Raw genomic sequence first — 8174 nt, forward strand, 5'->3', positions numbered from 1 at the left:
CCTTCCTCAGCAGTTCCTGAAGCTGCGAGGACAACTCCTGCATCTCTGGAGGTGCAAGGCGGTAGGGCGCCTTGGCGATAGGCGTTGCCCCCAGAACCAAATCAATACGAAACTCCACCTGCCTCTCGGGAGGCACACCCGGCAACTCCTCGGGGAAAATATCTGGGAACTCATGCACTATTGGGACCTCATCGACCAACCTCGGTCTCTCTGCACCTATCCTCATATCCATCACATAAGCCACATACCCAGTACAACCCTGCTGTAGACACTGCCTCGCTCTCGCGGCTGAACAAAACGCCGACCCAGAACGAGTACCCTCGCCATAAACCGTAAGAACTCCCTCACTAGGGTCTCGTACGGTCACCAACTGTCGCTCGTAGTCGATAACCGCTCCGAATCTACTCAACCAGTCCATGCCCACCATGACACATACATGTCCCATAGGAATCTGGACAAAATCAATCAGAAACTCAACGCTGAATATCTCGAGTACACATCCTCGAATCACATCAGTGGCATACACTACTCTCTCGTCAGCTATGGAAACTTGCAAATGTCGACTCAACGCCTCACGAAAAATATTGATGTGCTGACTAAAGGCTAACGACACAAAAGACCGACTCGCACCCGAGTCAAATAATACCAAAGCAGGCACAAAAGACACAAGAAATGTACCTATGCATATCACAATATAAGCATAACACCACAAACTCAGAATAAACATATGAACGAATACATACCAGCCACAACATCGGGTGCTGCACGGACCTCCCCCGTTGTCAACTGGAAGGCTCTCCCGCGAGCCTTCGACGCCTCGACCTTCACCGGCCGACTCTCTGTAGCTTGAACAGCAGCAGGGACAGACCCCTGAGAAGCTCCCTGAGCTGACCCTCGCAACTGCGGACACTCGACCTTCCGGTGTCCAGTCTGGTTGCAGTGAAAACAAACTGCAAACCCCTTGGGGCAATCCTTGGTCATATGCCCCTCCTTGCCACACTTGTAGCAAGACCCTACTCTGCACACCCCCTCATGACTCTTGCCGCACTTGCCACAAGTGCGACCCTTTTGGTTCCCAGATCTCGAATCGGCGGGCTTAGCCCGCTTGGCAGCCGGCTGGGACTGCGCCGGTCGCCGCTCCCTCCCCTAAGACTCCATCTCCTCCCTGGCCTGAGTCTCTTGCTCAATCTCCTTCTTCCGGCCATTTTCCTGAAGCTCGAAAAATGTTCGGTACGTCGAGTTCGCCATGAACTCGCGGATGTCTCTCCTCAAAATGCTCAAATAACGGCTCATACGTGCCTGCTCAGAAGATACGTGCTCAGGGCAGAACATCGCCCTCTCATGAAACATCCTGGTGATCACGGTAACAGACTTTGTACCCTGCTTGAGGGTCAAGAACTCCTGGGCCAAACGCTCCCTTTCCACCGGGGGAACGTACTCATCATGAAACATAGCGATGAACCTCTCCCAGGTCACCACGGCAAGCTCTGTAGAAGAATGGTGCGCTGTCACAAATTTCCACCAATCCTTCGCCCCCAAGCGAAGCTGGTTCAGCGCGAACCGAACCCTCAAATGCTCCGGACATGAACATGTGTAGAAGCACCCCTCAATGTCAGAGATCCACCTCATCGCAACTATCGGATCCTGAGTCCCATCAAACTCTAGTGGCTTCGTGTTGCTGAACTCCCGGTACAGCAACGCGTCACCCCCTGCAGCCTGGCAGCAGAAACGGCCGTAGTGGCTGCATCAACAGCAGCATCAGTAAGAGCAGCATACCGCTCATCAAAAGTCTCGATCAGGGTGGTCTTGATAGACCCGAACATCTCTAGAATCTCAGTGCGGATGGCAGCAGCCACCTCATCATGAATCATCTGGCGGAGGTCCTCATTGCTCACACCCCCTCACTAGACCCTGGCCTGTGGCGTGTCCCCGCCATAATGTCTCTTTGAAATACAACACAAGATATCAGAGACTCGCTCGAGTGTACACACACTAGATATCCCAATCTTACTTGATCCCTGGTACCCTAAGGATTCTTACTTGGGCTGCACACTGATCCGATGCCTTCGGTAGTATGGGTACTGTCCACACCGCATCAGTATTCACCCCAAGTCTTCCTCCTAGGATTCCAAATCCCAAGTACTCGTCGAGTGCATAGAGGTGACTCGGCGAGTCCAAGCGGGTCCTCTGAATCCTTCCAGACTCTCATGGCTCATCGAGTCTTCCTTCCACTCGACGAGGTACACCTAACATGAATCGTGGGGCAACCCCGACTCGACTCGTCGAGTCCGCTCATGGACTCAGCGAGTTCATTCCATGCTCATACTCAAATGACCTTCTGAGGTCATATCTATTCCTCTAATCCATAGATCTAACCTCCCCAAGCTCAATAAACACGTAAAGGTTCAAACTTGATACCCATGCAACGTCCAAATGACACTACTTGATGATTTAGCCCAAAATACAACATCCTAAGTCCATTTCTTCCATAGCTCCTCATAAAGCAAGGTGGAATAAGTTCTCTGGACCACTATGGATCTAGATCTGATATCTAAACATGATAAGGGACCATATTCCCAACAAATTAACCTAATAAAGGGTATAGAAAACCCTAGATCCATGGATTCTCTAACAAAATAGAAAAAGGATCGATATGCTACCTCAAGGATGATGTCCTTTGCTTGCAATCCGCAAATAAGCAACCTCCTTGGCCTCCTCTAAGCTGGAATCAACTTCTTCTTGCAAAACAAACCCACAAAAGTCCAATAATGGCTTCTTCTCCATCACAAATACTCAAGCACTATTAGGGTTTCACTCAAGGGTCTGGTAGCCGCAAATGGTGGCTATAAGGGTCCTTAAAAGATCCCAAACCTGAGAAATTAGGGTTTCATTAAAGAGCGTGGACTCGCCGAGTCCTTCATTAAATCAGACCAAAAATGTGCAATCCCACTCGGTGAGTCTGAGTGCTTACTCGCCGAGTCCCCCTCATATATTCCATATAAATTCTTAACATAGGATACCTGGGAATCCGGATGTTAGAAAAAACTCAACGAAGAAGCGGCCAAGGCGACGAATAAATACTTCAAGAAGCTTTGCAATTTCACCTTGAGGAAGTCGGGAAACCATTCAAGTGACACGATTATTGGAAATTATTGGTTAAAAGTCCTTGGTGGAAAAAATACGAGCAATATTTTATTTTTGAAGTACAACAATCAAAGTGAACGAAAACAGACTCTAGTGGAGTAGTGGTTACACAACTTCCTCTGATGCTCGGGTCGGTCTAGATTTAAATCATGAGGAGAAACTTGAGCTAGCAGAAATTGTGTGGTCGGGTGGTAGGGACAAAGCAAAGAGGAAGGAAAAAGGGTCTTCTTCGGGTGCATCGGATTTCAGCATGGACCTTGACGAAATGTGGAAAATAACAACATCGTTTGATCGATATAATCTTAATTTCACTGAGCGTTTGACATTCGACAAAGAAAAAGAAGAACCAAGGAAGAAGGAGCGCGCAGAGAGACAAGAAACGGAGGATATGAAGTTTTTGATGGAAAACACCGACCATCTACAAACGGAGGATATGAAGTTTTTGATGGAAAACACCGACCATCTATCAGGACCGGCTCTCGAGCTCGTGATGAAAAAGAAGAAAAAAATTATGAAAAAGTATTTTCCATAGGTTGTTAGTTTGGTTGATTTTTTGTTTGTGTTTTTTTTAATATTCTACTTTTTTAAATCTTAGGTTTATTGTAATTTTTATTTTAATTAATGAAATGCATTTCTTTTTTAATTAAATTTTATGTTTATTATTAATTTAAAAATTATAAATCATAAAAATGAATAAATTTTATTTAAAAAAAATAAAAAAAAAACAAATAGTGAGGAAAACTTCCCACTCATTTCTTGGATTTATGTGAGGGAAACGAAAGTGAGGGAAATGATGTTGTGGCCCATAAAAAGTAAGCGGAGTTTCCCACTCACACCCTCCAGTCTTATTATATATCATTTGTCTTTTCGAAAACAAAAAAATACACATCATGATTAGTTTCTATCACTTCTATTCATTTAATACTTATGATTGACTTTTTTCCTGTGATATATGTTATATAGGAGTAGAAACTAGTCGTGTTCGTGCGGCAATACAATTGTACATGTAAAATAGTGTTGAGTTAAAGTTGAGCCAAAAATTTAGATAGATGTGCTATAAATATGTAGAAATTGATAAAAAAAAAAATATTGTCTGTCACGAATTCATTTAATATTAAAAGTCGTAAACAAAAGTTATACCCAAATACAACGATAGACATTGCATTCGCATGTAGAGATGCACAAAATCCGAATCCGATCCGATCTGGTTTCGCTTACGTCATCAAAAATCCGATCCGAATCCGGTCAAAATCCGATCCGGTTCCAACCAAAATCCGAATCCGATTCTAATCCGATTTGAAACCGGTTTAAACCGATTTTAGTGGGTTATAATCGGATTTTGGGGCGGATTTGGATCTGGTTTTTAGAGAATCCGGTTTACGATCCGGTATCAAATCCGATTTGGAATATAGGATTAGGATCCGATTGAAAATCCGGTTTTAAATCCGATCCGATCCGGTTTGGTCAAAACCGGTTTTGACCTAATCCATTTTCGGATTGGATCCGGTTTTGAATAATGAAACCGGTTTTTGTATGCATCTCTATTCGCACGTGGCTAAAAATTAAACAGTCAAAATGATACATTCTTATACTAGGTTACAACCCGTGGGACCATGAGTAAAAAATTTATTTATTCAACTAATGAGATATAAGTTTTGTTTAGACTTTTATATTGATTATTTAAAATTAATATATTTATTTATTTGAATATCCGATATACGTTCTTATGTGAAAACATTTAAAAATAATGATTTATAGAAAAGAATATAAATTTGAATAAAGTGTAAAAACGTAATCAATCATGCAAATAGCATTTCATATACGAAAAAATAAATATAATAAAGATATAATAAAAATAAATATAAAATAAGGAGTTGCAGATATTTCAACTTGGAATATCATTTAGGCCTGAAGCATCACATACCTCAACAACTTCATGAAAGTATGATGTTATAACAAAAAAAATCCAAGAAAGTAGATTGTTATTTCTTGTATTTAACACTAACCAAAAAATTTCCATTTACTCATATAGACACACACAACACATTAACACTCATGGTCGTACATAAACATACAACCGTCACATCCGCATCCACACACACGCACACACATCACCCATAGACACACAACAAAACACACAACACACAACCATTATTTATGTTTCGAGTAATTTTTTTTTAATGTTCAATGCCTAAATGAGAATGTTTGTTATCATACAATGATTGCTAATTGCTTTTAGCAAACATCGAATCGTTACATTACAATGAGCGTTAGTTAACTAAACTGCATCAAATTAAACATATACCTTGCTCAATTAAAGCCACAAATAAAATTACTTCATAGGCTTTACTAAAAATGTAACATCCCAAAGATCTCATGTGAGGAAAACATAATGTGATACGTTGCAATCGAGCCGACTCCTTTCCTTTGAAAACGATGTACCTGAAACCATAACTGAAAACCGTAAGCACGAAGCTTAGTGAATTCCTCCATCATACCACATACTATATGAAACACATACTGCCAGGCAATTCTGGGGTGCCCGACCTACCTTGCCAGGCATTTCTGGGGTGCCCGACCCACCCTGTCAGGCCATTCTGGGGTGCCTGACCTACCATCTAGTTTATCTCAACTGGCTACGGGGTCTATTTCACCTTACCACTACTACATAAAAACATAACAAAAACATACTGTCAGCCATATATGGGGTGCCCAACCTACCCTTCGTTAGTAATGACCATAACACGAGGACTACTCCCCTCTTACTACCATTATCACATAACAACATAGCATAGTAGCATATAACACATAACAGATAGCGACATACTAGACAATTATCACAAAAGACAATCATCTCAACTATAATCAACTACTAGTGGGCCGACATTGGTGCCTTCGACCCACTTCTACTGGAAGGTAACTCACCTCACACTGCTGAAGTCTCGTACATAAAACTCTAGCTGTTAGATGACAGGTTCTTGAATTGTCAATCATCAAAAAAACACCCAATCAGCAATTAGGTTCCAACATATACCCATAAGTCCATGCTTGGGGTAAAAGACTACTTTACCCTTATCTTAGCTTGATTCAAGCCCACGGCCCAATCCAAAGGCCCAAAAGTCAACTATGAGTCAAAGCCCAACATATGACCCAATTTTCCAAATTGGGCCCAAACCTTTACGTGGCCTTATACTAAGGCCCAAGAATTTAGTCCAATCTAAACATTTGGCATTTCTAATGGCCCAATATCTCATAATCATAAAGGCCCAATTATGGCCCATCTATGACCCAATTTTCCAAATTGGGCCCAAACCCCTTACATAAGCCTTACCCTAGAGCCCATTAAATTATTCTAGTCCATATGTTTGATTTTGGATGGCCGATTAATAGCCCAATCACCAAAGCTCAATAGAAAGGCCCAAATGTGTCACACCGCGAAAACCAAAGGCGGAAACATTTCCAGGGTTGACTCCATGTTGAGTATCAAATCCAATGCACATAGTAAAACAGTAAACACAAAACATTACATTACATAATTTTGTTTACATCTGTTTGAAAGAAAAGTTATACAAGTGTTATACATATATCATATGAACAAAAGTAAAGATGAGTCTTCGAAACGCTCCGTCTTCTCCAAAAGGTGACGGTGTACGTGTCTAACGCTGACCTGAGAATACAAGCGGTTTGAAAATCAGCATAAAGCTGGTGAGTTCATAAGCGGTTTAGTTTTGAAAAGAACGAGTTTCCTTTGCTTTCTGAAAAAGTTGTTGTTCAAGAAAATCCCATATTTTCTTATGAAAATAGTTTAGTTGTCTTTTGTTACAAATTCGAAAACGGTTTGTTATGTCATTCCAGGAAAATCCCATATTTTCCTAATAGTTTAGTTATTCGTTTGTGAATTGTTATGCTATCCCAAGAAAATCCCATATTTTCCTATGTATTAAGTTGTCTTATTTGTTTCTACATTCGTTACTAGTTGTTATGTTATCTCAGGAAAATCCCATATTTTCCTATGTATTGTGGTTGGTTCTTAGGTTTGATTTCGAAGTACTAGTAATTAACATACTTATAGTATTAGTTAAGTATTCTAAACCCTTAGTTATTCTACCTTTGAATGACTATTATCTACTAACTTAGTTGTATTTTCGAATATGTGAAATCACACAGAAACGTACATTACATTATTTTCGAAGTTCTGATGAGTTCCAAAAGAGTACATTAGTTGTATTTTCGAATCTCTGTCGACATTTTGAGGCGGATATATTTGAAACTCAGTTGAGGTCCAGAGGCGTACTTTCACATTAAATTCGAAACTCTGGTGACACTCAAGGGGTACACTAACTGTATATTTGAAGTCTTAGTGTCATCCAAAGGCGTCATTTCGCATTCGTATTCCTATATATATTCGTTTTCGTATTCGTATTCGCATTCGTATTCGTATTCGTATTCGTTCTATCCTATTGATTCGTATTCGTATTCGTATTTGTACTATCCTATTGTCGTATTCGTATTCGTATTCGTATTTGTATTCGTATTCGTACTATTCTATTGGTTATATTCGTATTCGTGTTCGTATTATCCTAATAGTTATATTCGTATTAGTATTCGTATTCGCATTCGTATTAATCTTTGGTATGATTAGTATGATTTCTTTTACAAAAGTAATATAGTTTAAAACACTTTTTAAAGAAATTTGACTTTAGTCTAACAGTTTACCCTGCAATTTCGAAACATCAATTAACACAATCTTTGAAAATCAAGATATTCATAAAATGAAACCATTGAGTTGCAAATAAGTTTAAGTACAAGATAACCTCGTACTTTTGCTTGTATCCCCCCTGAAAACATTGAAAAACCATTGAAAAAGAGTAGGGGTATGAACTCACCGGTTGAGAAACGTGTCGGTTTGGATCCTAAGCGTCAGTTCTGGGTTTGCGAATGAACAAGATTCCTATGGATTATCAAATGATATACATTTGTATCTAATTAGAATTTGATTAATTTATTTGTTAAGGACATACACTCCTAGT

The sequence above is a fragment of the Lactuca sativa genome, chromosome 8 (genome assembly GCF_002870075.4).
Source record: "Lactuca sativa cultivar Salinas chromosome 8, Lsat_Salinas_v11, whole genome shotgun sequence".
Classification (NCBI taxonomy): Eukaryota; Viridiplantae; Streptophyta; class Magnoliopsida; order Asterales; family Asteraceae; genus Lactuca; species Lactuca sativa.